This window comes from Stegodyphus dumicola, chromosome 10 (genome assembly GCF_044657685.1).
Source record: "Stegodyphus dumicola isolate Sdum_Otavi_A_Nest chromosome 10, ASM4465768v1".
Taxonomy (NCBI): domain Eukaryota; kingdom Metazoa; phylum Arthropoda; class Arachnida; order Araneae; family Eresidae; genus Stegodyphus; species Stegodyphus dumicola.
In genome coordinates this window covers 120638016-120652815 of record NC_140777.1, presented here as the reverse complement: position 1 = coordinate 120652815, position 14800 = coordinate 120638016, and the positions used below count along the sequence as shown (strand labels likewise).

The 14800-nt window shown below is 33.0% G+C and overlaps 1 long non-coding RNA gene across 1 annotated transcript in view; it reads left to right on the top strand.

Annotated features, from left to right (window-relative positions):
- LOC146995083 (uncharacterized) overlaps window positions 1-9501 on the top strand; it is a 174902-nt gene extending 165401 nt beyond the window's left edge. The window contains exons 2-3 of the long non-coding RNA XR_015043530.1: window positions 4286-4324; window positions 9264-9501. This is a non-coding gene — a long non-coding RNA (uncharacterized LOC146995083). The remainder of the gene's footprint in view (window positions 1-4285; window positions 4325-9263) is intronic.
- Window positions 9502-14800: the final 5299 nt, after the last annotated feature.

Below are 14800 nucleotides of genomic sequence, written 5' to 3'. Positions count from 1 at the left end.
TAACAAAAAATTACTAAACACCATGGTTTTAGCAGTTATGCATCATGTTTTCTATTCAACAAGATCAAAATTCATGACGTAACTCTTTAAAATTGATTCTGCCGTTTTATTCGATCTCAAAATTACTAAATTAATTAAGTCCTTCAGTGTTTTTACCTTTTTTCACTGTGGAAAGCAGTTTACCTTTTGTTATTTTGACATTTCGACACTAAATATTACCTCTTTTTTATGCTAATTATTTAATGTTTGACGATGGGGATAGAGGCATTAAGCCTACGAGCCTCGTAATTGAACCCTTCCTTGATCTTTCAACAAGATTTATTTAGTGCAGATAATACAATGTAAAAATATTGAAAAATACCATGTTTTACAATATTTATTTCCCTTAACTAACTTAAATATCGTTTTTTCATATTCTAATGCTTTCCTTTAAGGTTTGGTTTATTAGATTACGGCAAAGCACTCGAGGGCTATCTGCCTTAAGGTTGGGATGCCTTCGTGGAGGACACTTTCCTTTAAGAAAAGGATGGAATGTTTACAAGTATTTTAGCATTCGTACGTATTCTGTGCATAAAATAAAATTTGCTTTAACAAAATACTTAATTGGAAAGTATATACTCAGTATGTTATTATATTTACTACATATAAAATTATCATTTTGCTTTAGTTTAATTTTTTCCATTACCAAAATCATGCAGCAGACGACGTGTCTTGTCACTCAAGTGACATCACTACCAGCAACCACTGGCACGCTTTTCCCGTTTCTGGCCTAACCGTTAATGTATTAAAGAAACCTTGTCTATAAACATTGATTTTTCATTTGTAAAACAGTGAGGAAAGTGTGAGAAATGGATCGGAAAAGAACAACTACGATGAACTTTCCGTTTTAATTTATCTTCTGGAAAGTCATCTGGATTTGGTAAGTGAGATGCAGCTATGCAAATGTTGCTGCAGTGAAGAAGTAGCCTGCCAGTTAAATGTTTTGAGTTCAGGGGTTATTCGCTCTGGACCTGAAATTTAAAAAAAAAAAAAAAAAAAGTGGATAGATTTAAAGTATAGAACTAAAAGAAAAGCATCTGAAGTGAACCAAGCTGCTCTACAAACAAACAGGTGGAGGTCCCCCTTTCTGCCCAAAAATTAATCGACCTTGAGCTGAAAATCCTGGCCCTAATTGGAAGGAGTTTGACAGCACATATGTCTAGTTGAAGTTAAGCATATTTTACATCGGAAATTAAGGTAAAAAATTATATTAAATCTAGTACCGTATATGCTGAAGCTCATTTATATTTGCATTTCTAGAGGAAGTGCCGGTTCAGCCAAGTACTTCTAAATTAGGTATGTTTGTGTGGTCTCTGCAGCTTTCTGCATAAAAAAAATTAGATTATCGAACTGTTCTGTAAAATAATAATAATAATAATAATAATAATAATAATAATAATAATAATAATAATAATAATAATAAACGTAGAAAAGTCTTGTTACTTCTTATTTGCTGATGTTTGATAAAACTATTTCTTCTGGTAACTTTGCCCTTAATCATTTCCAATACAGAGGCACTTGGTTTCAAATATTTTGCAGCCTGTAATTTAAAGCATTAACATTTTTAAGAAGGACTATTCTAGGGCTTTTGCATTTAACACAGAACACTGTATCTAATGTAGCATTTATGCTGCACATATAAATGTACTAAAGGATGCAAATGAGACATTAAAATTTTAAAATAAAATGTGTGTAATGTTATAAATTTATAAAGTAATTTCTACCTCTATAAGAATAATACTCCAAATTATTTATTTACATGATTTGGGTATTTTATACTATTATTTATATGTTACAGTATTGGGAAAATAATGTTAACATATACATGGCTAAAGAATAAAAAAAACCCTACTTTCCTACTAGAGCATACTGATCTGAATTTGTGCTGGTGTGTTATATATAAATTAATGAACAAAATTTGCTGCTTAATTTTTATTCAAGTTTTTCAACAACTATATATATTCACAATTTCCTGATGAAATATTTAAAATTTTCAACCAGTATGTCAATTTATTCCCCCTCCTTTTGTTTCTTATTTAGATCGAGTTACTTGCATTTTTCACTTCGTTTAGTCAAAATCTGTTTATATTTTAATATGAAAGCTACTAATAATGAACTCGTCATAAGATGAAAATTTATGTATATTGATGTTCATCAGAACATGGTCAAATGAACCTTATATCAAATTGGGTAATACTAAGATTTATTGTATTCCTACGTGCATGTTCTTGTGGTGTAAATTGAAATAGTTTTTCATACATCTTTAGATAACAATATATTTGTTATTACAGTTGAAACTAATCATACTCTGGTAGTTTTAATATCAGTTCAAATGTTTTCCTCTAGGCTAGCCTATTCATCTCTTGTTATGCGGGGAAAATCTTCAATTCATGCTCTGCTACTCGTGAAAATTCTTTTATATTGTTACGTTATTTTCTCTTCCTTCTGACACCAGTTGTTGCGTTATTTTCTTCCTCGTATCGAAACACACTTTATTAGCCAGTATTGTCAGGACAGCTCCAAAACACGTTTTACAGTCGTCGATGATCTCCTATAAACACGCTGACACGATCAGCGACACAGCCTTCAGGTTATCACGGTGGAGACAGCTTCCTGCAAAGCACCCGACTCTGCTTGGTCGTTCACGGAACTCCACCTACTCTCGAGACTCTCCACACTACAACACGCGATGCACTCGACGACACACGAGCACAGCTCCCCTCTTTTCGGTTCAATTGTTCCCGAAGCTCAACACGCTCTCTCGACGATGCACTAACCTCGATACACTAAGAGACTCCTTCGGTGAACTCGACGACCCACGTGGCACTCGCTGCCCGGCTGTCAACTCGATCGACTCCGCAGGGATTGATGAGACACCAACTCGATACTGACTCTCTCGCACTCTATGCGAGGCACACACACTAACTGACTGCGGACCAGCAGGGTTTATATAGCTTTCGGCTTGTGTTCGGAAACATCCTGGGCTAATCCGGTAAGAATTCGTTCCAGAAGGCTCTCCAACCGTCCATGGTATATCGCCAATTTTATCGCCAAATGGGCGATGTCTCGCCAACATGGCAACCCTGTCCTCCTTTGACATTTTATGGCAACCCTAAAACTGCTTTGCGGGGAAGCCATCTTACCGCGGCTGTACATTTCGTAACAATATCATTATAGTAGTCAAAGTAATGGGTCCTCCGGGCTTTGTGCCCGTTGCACCGTGACCTTCGAGAAATAAGGCCGTCCAGCTCTCTCGTGACGTCACGATGAGGAGTGCGAAGAAATCTCTCTCCTGCATTCGAAGCGAGTGAACCCACAGCACACTAAGGCCTTCTCGAAGGCCACGGTTGCATCACGCAGTTGAGGCATTCCAAGGTAAGGACCCGACGGTGGTCCGGGCCGCTTTTATGGCCAGTCTTGTCCAGTCCTTCTTGCAGTAAGTAGTTATTTTTCAAGCAATATAACTAACCACTATCAAAAAAGAAGTTTTGAACAAACATTTTTACTTAAAACTTAACAAATGCACCATCTCAGAAGGAAAGAAAATTTAACTTTGACTTTTGGATAAACTGACGATATTTTTATGTAATGTCTTTATGTATATTAAATGAACTCATGGAGTAATGTTACATTTTATGTTCAAACACAGATTGTTTGGTACATTAGAAATAGTTGGACAGGAGGCAAAATTTTTACTTATATCACTCGATTCAAAGCATTCTTAGATCTTTCATATTAAAACAAATTATTTAGAATGTTTTATGATAAACATAGTTCCCTTTTTTTTTTTTTTTTTTTTTTGTTTTGTTTTTATAGATCATAGCAAGGAAAATATTGAAAACGACTCTATTTTTAATGGTAGGTATGTTGCTCATATTTAATTGCGATGACGGACAGAGCTGTATCAGCTGCATTATTCTTTCAGTGTACTAGCTTTTTAAGATTGATTTTAAATAAAGAAAAGTAATTTTATTACATTTGTAGCAAGTGTTTCACATTGTTTTATATTACTGATGCTAATCATTAGGAAATGTTTCGATAGTACTATGCACCAGTAATTTAAATTGATTTTGAAATAAAAATTTCATGTCTAGAAATTTTAACTTCGTGTTCAGAAATAGAATATTTTGAACAATAAAATATTTATAAATTTAAATCTTTTATGATAAAGTATATATGTTATGATAGTATTTGTGATGATGAAATGCATAACTGATACATATTGTGCTCTTTTTGGTTTTCATAGAGAAAGGTACTACAGAAGAAATTCATTTGGACACTCCAGGTAACAATTTTTATATCACAAATAAAAAATATACCCTTGCCCCTTTTTAATATAAGTTACATAGCCACTACAGTAAACTGCTATGCACCTGTATCATGAACATTTGTAATTAAACTAAATTTTTAAAAAAATTATAATAATTTTTCTTAAACACTCTTGATATTTGTGAGGGATCATCAGAAAAAATATAAAATAAGAATGTTTACTTAAACAGCCATTACGTTATCTTTGTTTTTTGATGGTATCTTTTTCTTTTTAACTTACAGTGACAATTTTCTTTTGTTAGAATTGTTTTATAGTTTAGCTATTATATAAGTACCTAACATTCTAGATACTTAACTGCAACTTGAATGTTATCCTATTGTATGTTATCCAACTTGAATGTATCCTCCAGTTATCCTATTGTAAGATATATATTTAACTGAATTCTTTTTACATTAATACATCCCTGTATTTAAACAGTATTATGCAAATTGTATCTCTTGGATATTATGCAGATTATAAATGAGTTTTTAAATAATTGCAGCAAGAGATTTGTTCAGAAAAAGGCATACCCTTTTAAATTGGGCACCAATGGCTGCAGATGATGTGCTTCAGGCATTGTGCACACCTAGCAGTGTAATTTGGTAACATATAGCCTTTTACTGGGCTCCAATCTATACATTAGTAGTTGAATAACTACCGACTGAAGGAGTACTTTTTGGTTTATTATTTCGCAAATGACGTAGGCTTAAACGTAAATCTACCTCTATTTTTAGTGATGGCAAAGTCTCCCCTCCCCCCCCCCAAAAAAAAAAAACTCTTTTGACTCCAGTTGAAACCCCTTGAGTTTCCCATTCGAGAAAGAAGAGAATACAAGTGGAAACTGAAGAAAAAAATATTCAGGAACTTATTAGCTTGCACTGAGAAACATTAAATGAGCTATAAGAAATTATCCAAACTTTGAAAGTATTCGTTATGATGAAGAGTATAAAAAATAATGTTTCATTTAATAAAATCATATGAAAAATAAAATTATTCCATTGAAATGCAAATTTTCTTACTTTACATTGAAATCATAGTTGTTAAAAAGTAAAAAAGTACATAAATTACTACAATTACAAAAAAGTACTGCGTTATGGGGAAATGCTACAATTAGATATATTTAATGAATTTTTCTTGCTAGATTTTGCATTAAAATTTACTAATGATAATATGGTAAAACTCATATTTTACATGCATATTTATATTCTATTTTGATATATGTATGGAATGGTGTATGTGAATTTTAAATGATACTGTAATTTAAACATCATTGCTAACTCTAGCTCTTGTAAAGAAAACTTTATTTACATCCAGTAATAATAATTTAAAAAAAAAAAAAAAACTCCACTTACACAACATAAAATTGCAGAAAATACATGCCACACAAGGGTTCAAAAAGTTAAAAACTATCTGCTGATATTCACTGCAATTTCATCTAGAAAAGTAGAGCTTCTCATCTCCAGTTATTATTATAGGTTTGATTATTGATAGGCTGTATAGTTTCTTCTTCTTCATAATTTTCTCATAGAATATTTCTTTGAATGCATATATTGTGCAATACAGTGCATTTCAAGATAATTTTGCACGTTTTAGTTGGTGTATACAGTAGAACTCCATCACTCTCATGAAGGCAATGGAACCTGGACTTCAACAGGCCACTGAAGCGTTCCACTACAGCCCTCACAGACTTGCGTTTACAATTAAAATTATTTTGGTCTTCTGTATTAAGGCTAGAATATGGTGTTAGAAGCCGTGGTTTAAGTGGATATCCACTGTCACCAAGAAGAAAGTTTTGTCTCGGTATTTGGCCGGAAACGAAATGTTCTCGGAGTCTACTCCTTTTCCACATGAAGGAGTCATGTGTGCTACCTGGCCATCGTGCAACGACATCCAAAGCTTCCATCTTGGCATCACAGACCTAAAAAGAACAAAAAGTTTTAATTAATAATATGATTTAAATTTTTGTTGAATATTATTAAGATTCAATGAGGCACACTATTTCCAGATTAAAAACTTAAGATAGATATCTCTGGAAAACAGAGTATTTTATACCGTTCTTTAAAAAACCTCAAAACATACATTATATTACACGAAATGCTGAACGTTAAGCAGCATTCATTATGAAATTCTGGAATAGCCTGCTCCATTTTCTTAGAAACGAAAAAATATTGTTTTATATTTTTTCATTTAAAATATTACTGAATATAAAAAAAAGAAACCAACCTTTAGAAAAACATAGTGCAAAAGAAATGTAAAAACTGAATTATATGGCAAGTTTGGAATAACCTTTCATAATATACTTTCAATTTTTTATCAATCAGATTTTTTTTTCAGTACATATGTTGATTATTTTTTCCTCGGAAAGGAATAGAGCCTTAGTAGTAGAAAAGCGCTTCCCTTAGCATAAATATTTTCTTCAAGCAAAATTTTTAACAGCACTGTTTACAGCACATTAACCCTTTCAGTCCCAATGGGTTATATAAGTCTCAGTAGATGTTTAAAGAAGCCTAGAGGGAATTACAAGCATGTGGGAGAGATCTGAAAATCTTCTCTGAAAATTTTCACACGCATCTTCTTATAGGGGATTAATGAATTTGTTTATTATAAGGCGAGCATGTGTTACATCTTTACGTTTAAATAGATAAATTGGGACTGAAACGGTTAAATAAAAATTTATTACAATTTGAGACCTGCCCACTACAGAACAGAATGTAATGTTATTTTAAAATGTGGAATCCTACTGGCATCCGAAAAGGATACTAATGGGCATGATATAGCACTTTAATTGAAAATGGACAAGAGTTGCAATGTCAAGACTTGTGAAAAGTAAATATTGGTTCAGAAAGGTTTGAGACTTCTACTTTTCATTTTTTACGGTACTCTGAGTACCTATAGTTGGTGCCAAAAATTAACGACTATTGAATGGGGAAAAGAACAATAAGATTTAATGCATCTGCAGATTTATGCAGATGTGGGCAACTGGTACACCACAGATATTTGCTGAAGAAAACAATATGTGAACCACAGTATTCAATGCGCATCTTAACCTTTGTGTAAACAGAAACTGGCTCTTACTGCATTAAACTTATTTGTCATCCAGCAAACAGAGACTTAGTAATTGCTAATTTAAATTTGTTGCTTTGAATGTTCTTCAGTGGTAACAATAACTTTATTTATTTTCGGTATTTACTGCCTAACAATGAAACTCATAGAATTAAATAAAAATTAAGCATAATGTGCATGAAAGAAAATGCTAATTACAAGATAGCTGCAAGAAACAGATGATTACAATACTATGACATATGTGTTTGGCAATTGGCACATTCAGTTCAGTAAGAAACAAGTACACATTAAAAAAGATCTTGCATTTAGCGATGGTTTTTATGGTAATACACAATTCAGTTTAGTCCTTCCATATCAAAGAAACAGTCTTCAAGAAAACCAAATATTTGATCTAACTAATACTATCCTATTACACAACTGTATTATTTAATAGGATAGACTTCAATGACTATCAAAACGAAATAATTAATTCACAATCGAGTGCATGTTTTTAAGACTATCACTCATCATCTGATCAGCTGATCATACGTATGATACTATTATGTGATAAAATAGTTTTTGCCAACGTTTTTGTATAGCTATATACTATCAGAAAATGATTACAATACATATGTATAATAATTAGGCACTTGCCAGTTGAATATTCAGAGCAAATTTTCCTTTACAGCTGATAAAAACAAACCAGTCATCAACTGATGGTCTCTGCATATTTATTAAAGTGCCATCAATTACCCTAACAACATTTGGAAATCCATTTGTAAAGAAGTCCCATTTCTTCTCAAAGCGTGCTTCTTCACTCAGTGGTGGCAGTATTTCAGTTAATGTATTGACAATACTCTCAAGATTCTTTGACACTGTCGACTGTGAGGCTTGAATAAGAAAATCATCGCTAATGACACTTTGAAATGAACCTGTGCCAAGCAATCAAAGTGAAGATAAAACCTACCATTAAAGGTATCTTTTAAATAAGGGCACAATATACTCAGCTAGAAATACAAGCAAATAATTAAAACTTGAATATAAATTTAAAAGTAAATCTACTTTCTTGTTAATTTTGAATTAGATTTCTGAGATACTTTGATTATCTGAGATATGGTGGATAAGTACTAATTTGGGCAGTAATAGTCGTAAAAAAGCGTTACTTTTGCCGTGAAATCAATTATGCCACTACTGTGAGAATCGGTTGCTCGATTTGCATCATAAGTACGATAAAAAAAATTGCATCACAAGCTTCAGAAACAAACTTGCAATGGGAAGCAAGACTGGAAATCATTTGAGTACATAGTGATCAAACCCGTTCGTATGAAACAAACGAGCAACTGGAAAATATTCGAGTACACACTGCTCGATCTAAATGAACACTGCATGTTCATTTAAATCTTGGTGCATTCCATTACGATGCTAGTTATGATTTCAGTCTTCATCCAAGTATGGTCGTTGGAAAGATGGATAAATTATAATGTATTGCAGAGCCCTCAAATTTAAGAATGGAGCACCCGGAATGTTGCAATGTGGGGAGAAAAGTGAAATTCCTCTCACCAGATGGAAAAAAAATATTGTGTATTCAAAAGCATTTCAATACACAGAATTAAAATACAAACACTTTCTTCCCTTTAAGTAGCACTACAATGCATGCCAGGTAACAGCTAGTGTTAGCTAAAGAAACCAGCATGTGAGGCTCATGACATCAATGCACACCTTGGCCTTTACACGTACACAGAAACTGTCTCTTACTGCATTTAAGTAAACTTACCTGTTATCCAGCAAACAGAGATATAGCAGTTAGTATAACTTTATTAACAATTTGAGTGTTTTTCTCTAGTTGTGATAATTTTTATTTATCTATTTTCAGGCATTTGCTGCCTAACGTCCTACAAACACAACTCATCAAATATAATGAAACATAATGTACACCAAAATCAGAAGTTATCAGCAGATAGAGTATCTTCTTATTTTTCAATTTACATACCTATTACTTAAATGATATTTATATCGAATGCATAAGAAATCTAGTGGGAATTTTTTGTGTACATGTTTTAGTGTCAATAAAGTAAGTTTTATGAATTATTTATTAACTTGACAAACATGAAAATTCATTCTAAAGAAAATGCACAACTTTACTTAAATGCACACTTTTAAAGTCTTCATCCACTAAATGACATATGATTTTAATGTTTTTTATTTGAATAATGAACAATAAAGAATGGCTTTAAACATACATACAATTTGATATACCGTAATACCCGCGTATAAGTCGACCCCCCCCCCACTTCGACATAAAAAATTCGTAGAAAATAAGAAACCCGCGTATAAGTCGACCCCCCCACACACACTTCCGAAATCGATCGAGAAGCTTCGAAATTTTTTTTTAAGTACTACATTTATTCAAAATCATCTGAGAAAAAAAAGTAAATATACGATAAAAAATACCTTGGTAAATAAACAAAATCAAAGTCCTTCAACGTCCGATTCATGGTCAGATTCGCCAAACATTTCATAGAACTCTTCTGTCGTCATTGGCTCGTCATCATACATATTTTCAGTCTCGAACTCTGTATTGTTACAATCACTACTAGAGCCTTCGTCGTCATTTTCACTTTCAAAAGCAGTATCATCTTCCGTGCCGTCTAGTTCGTTGCTAATACAACATTTTTTAAATGATTTTATAATCATTTCAGAGGGTATTTCGTTCCAGGCAAACTTTATTCCTCGATATTCATCGTTTGTTCGGGGGCCGAAAATTCTCTGGTTTAATCAAAACTTACTCTAGTTAAAGTATGAAACTCTGTGATTTAAGTCACTTAATTTAAGTCATGAAATTACTTCAAGTAAATGACTTATTTGATAAGTCGTCCAATTTGAGTGCGGGAAGAAAACAACTGCATTATATAAAGAAATTTTTGAACTTCCGATTCTTTAAATTTTTTATGGCCCCGCGTATAAGTCGACCCCCCACTTTGAAGTCTTTTTTTTTTTTTTTTTTTTTTTTTTTGGTCCAAAATATCTCGACTTATACGCGGGTATATACGGTAATTGTCTCTACTGATGTGTAAGTGTATATAATAATACATATTACGATGAGTATCTGTGAAAGTAACCAATATTTCTGAAAACATAAATAAGCATCCGTATTTAAACATCACGTCTCTCAAATTACCACATCTACAAAAACAAATATCACTTGGAATCATAGTTGGTTATACGATAGTTTGTTACATTAAAAAATTAGCCAAAATATATACGTGAAATCAGTATTTCAGTACTGATTTTTTTAAAAAAAAGCGAAAACCTACCGAAGAGAGAGAAATATATTACAGCTCACTAATAATAGTCATGTTTTCGTGCATGCATAATAGAACTTTGATAAATTGTTATGATTTCAGTCTGTTAAATTGTAGATGTTAAATTGTAGAATTCAATGTACATGCTAGCTTTACAAATGAATGCTGATTATTACCATTATTATTTACACTTAAACAGTGCATTAAAATTATGTCTTGTATGTTATTATGCCTTGTTAATTATGTTGTTTTATCTCTCTCTCTATATATATATATGTGTGTATTGTATATGTATGCTACTGTTTTATGTATATTATACATGTACATAAACAAAAGGAAAGTAGGACTATTTTAGAATGCTGCGCCTTAGTTGCAAAGATTTAATTAATAATCAAATTAATGCAGGGTTCGTACACATTTCAGCACACGGAAATTAAGTACTTTTAAGGATCATCAATGAAAAAAAATTAAGGACCTATGAGCAAATGAAAACTGAATAAATTCAATTAAAATTATTATCTATGCCTGAACTTCACTTTAGTAATACCCGGACCCGGTTTTAGACTTGATAAGGCCTAAGCTACTTAAGGTATGGGGCCATTTGTGAGTCTATTATAGTACTATATTTTAATTTTCTGGGGGCTCTAAACTATAACTTGTATAGCTTATACGTAAATCCTACACTGGTAATACCATCCTAAAAATAAAATATATCCGTAAGTAGGATGCGTTATTATTATTAAAAATGAATTAATTAACATAATTATTGATAAGTTTGAGAATAAAATAAACTTTATGAAATTTATCAAGTAGCATTAAATATTTTACACTCATAATAGTTGGAAATATTTGAAAGAAGATAAGTGACATTTTAATTACGTTTTATTATCAGTTAGCTTTATGTTTTTTTTTTTTTTTTTTTTTTTTTTTTAATATCTCATTTTGTCGTATAGTTGCAAAGTCTAGAGGTTTAGTAAATAACAGGTAGATTTTATGTGAAGCGGCATAGGTTAAAATGAGAAGTAAGATCATAATCAACAAGATTCATAACAAAAGACTGGATATTGTCACTGCTGCTGCTTGCCTACAGAGAGATCTGCTGATTGGAAGAAATCTGAAAGGCCTTATGTAGGCAGGGTTGGCAAGTTTTGAAAGTTAGTTGGGTTCTGTCTGACGCAGTTTCGTAGCTTCATGTAGAGTTCCAGGGGTTGTAACTCAATACATTAAGGTTCTAATAAGCCACTAAAGCACCAGAGGTGATAAGTTGTTTTGTATTATTTTAAGTCTCACTAGATGCAAAGAATAAGTTTTACATGAATTTTTACATTTTTGTGTTTTATCTTGTAACCACAGGATTAATGAAATTCAATGACTCGCTTTAATATGCAGAGATAATTTTTAAGGATAAGCAGTTAGTTATAAATAATTCAATTAGGTAATTAGATAACCTTAGTCATTATGAATTTACATGGGCACCATTAAATTTTATTTATATTTTAACAATATTTGTTAAAAAAGCCCTATTAAAATCACGATCTAATAAAATTTCAGTTTAAAATACATGTAATTTATGACATTGATTCTTAAACGATATTAGGATAATTACACATTAAATGCTATAAAACATAAGTGTTTTGTAACAAGAACACTCAGCAAAATATTTATGCGTCTTTTTAATTTGAAGCCATCCCAAACATTTTGGCTAATTTATACCGATTTACTTCTCTTTAAGCATCTTTTCTAATAATAAGAAATTTGTCTCAATACGCAAACCTTGTGTTCTCACTAGTTTTTGGTGCTTTATCTCCTAACTTGTCTACCTCTCCACAATGTACCTACAGAGGCTATTCGCACATTTTTTAGACGATTTTGGTAAGCGGTAATAAAAACTCGTTTGCTGAGAAAGAAGTAATAACAATTGTACTATGTTTTTAAAAGTCAAAATTATCGTCTGCGGCTTGAAAGTTTTGTTTTTATTCAAAATGGCCAATTTAACAAAGCAGTGGTTCGAAGGCTACATTTACGCTCTTTCCGAAGAGAAATATGCATACTCCGTTATCCAAACACGATGTGAGAGTCATGGTTTTGTGATATCTAAAGCATCAATAGGTAATATCATCAACAAGAAAGGAAAAAAACGTCAAATTGGAGCCTCAAGTGGGACAAAAATTCCAAACAAGTATCCAAGGAAAAAACGGACATCTTCGACTATTGCAAAGGTACGTTGTTTAATGTTAAAATAAAATCCCCCTAGTCCAAGGACAGTTGCAAAATCATTAAAATGCTTCGTGTCCACTGTAAGCAAAATGATAAACGTTGATTTAAATCTTAAGAAAGCGAAAAAACGCAATGTGCATCGTCTTCTTCCAAAGCATATCGCTCAACGCAGGACACGCTGCAGAATTCTATATGAGAAACACTTATCCAAAGAAAAATGGAAAACAATTTCACAATAGAATGAAGCATGGGTGTATTTAAATGATTGTAACAAAAAAAAAAAAAAAAAAAAGAGCCATTTATTATCATAAAAGGGGAGAAAAAATTTAAGTACGTGGTTCAAAGAATCGAAAGAATGTTTTTCTAAGGGATTCACGATTGTTCCTGGTTTTTCTTATAATGGCAAGTTAAAAATAAAGAGAGTGCAAACAAAATGTCAAGATTAACTCCAAATACTATCAGGAATATATTTCATCACCAATTTTTCTGAATGAAATACCATCGCTTTACCCACAGTGCCATCAATCCGTGAGACTCCATCAGGACAAAGCTCTAGCAGTCACACATCAAAATCCACTGTAAATTTCCTAAAAGAAATGGAACAAAAAACTCGTATTAAGGCCATACCCTTCACTGATATCCCTAAAAAATCTCCTGATGTGTCGCCTATGGATTTTTGTGCTTTCGGACTTTTAAAATCTGCATTATCCAAACGTTGTCCCAAAACCCTAACAGGACTCTGGAAAGCTATTCGGGAGGAATGGAATAGAATATCTCTTCTGCCACTTCAAAAGGCATTATTATCCTGGAAATTGCGGTGTCGAAAGATAGTTCAGAATAAGAGATGTCAAATAGAACATTTAAAACACAAGAATTTTATGTAATTTAGTTTTGTGAATACAATATACATCGTCTAAAAAATGTGTGAACAGCCTCTGTATGAGGGTTTAAAAAAATCGAAATCGAGTGAATGGTTAGGCGGCATTTAGTAGCCTCTGCTACTTTAACCGTCTCTGTTGGAGATATGCCCTAAGGCGTTGGGAAGAATTAAAAATTAAGGTGAATTACACCGCACCGACAAAGGTGAAGCAGGAACATGTGCTAATGCACGTGAGTTGGTCAAGTAGACTTTGAAGAAGGAGGGTTCAAGCATCTGGCCGCCGTACAAGCTGTGATGTATCTTCACTAGTATGAAGAAAGATGATACGTCGAGGACAATCACGTGGGTGGACACCCACCCAAGTACTGACCCCGAGCTCTGCTGCTGTAAACAGGGGAACCTGTGTGTTGAAAAAGTGAAAAGAAATCGTAAACATAGTGAAATTCCCTCAAATGCTTCTAAGCTGGTGATTACTCTTCACTTTCAGCAAATCTCATCAGTGTCATGGCTGCTTTGAACCCGGCAGTAAACTTCTCAGCCGTGGTTTTTGCAGCGCGGATCTTCTCAACGTGCTCAACCATACTGTTCAGAAATTTTTTGATTTTAGGATCTTGGATCCAGTTTATGATATCCTTGTATTCTGTGGGTGGGTTTTCCAATTTTTTCTTTACTCTATCACTGTAGAGAGGTTTCAGCTGGGTTTTACTGGTGTCTTCCTCTGTTTCGATGAATTTCGGAAAATCTGCCGGCGTAGGGATCTTAGCTGCTGGCTTCGCCTGCTGCTTCTTTGCTTCATATCGCTTCTTGTACACGGGGCAACCCCTGTATGAACTTACATGCGGTAGTGAGCAGAAAACGCACTTAGGTTTTTCTTCTGGCTTTAGAGGGCATTCTTTACTTCTGTGGTGCTGTCCACTTTTGCAGCATCGCTCAGGATTTGAGCAAAGATGTTGCGAATGTCCATATTCTTGACATCTATAGCAATGAATCCGTTTTTTCGGGACAAACTTC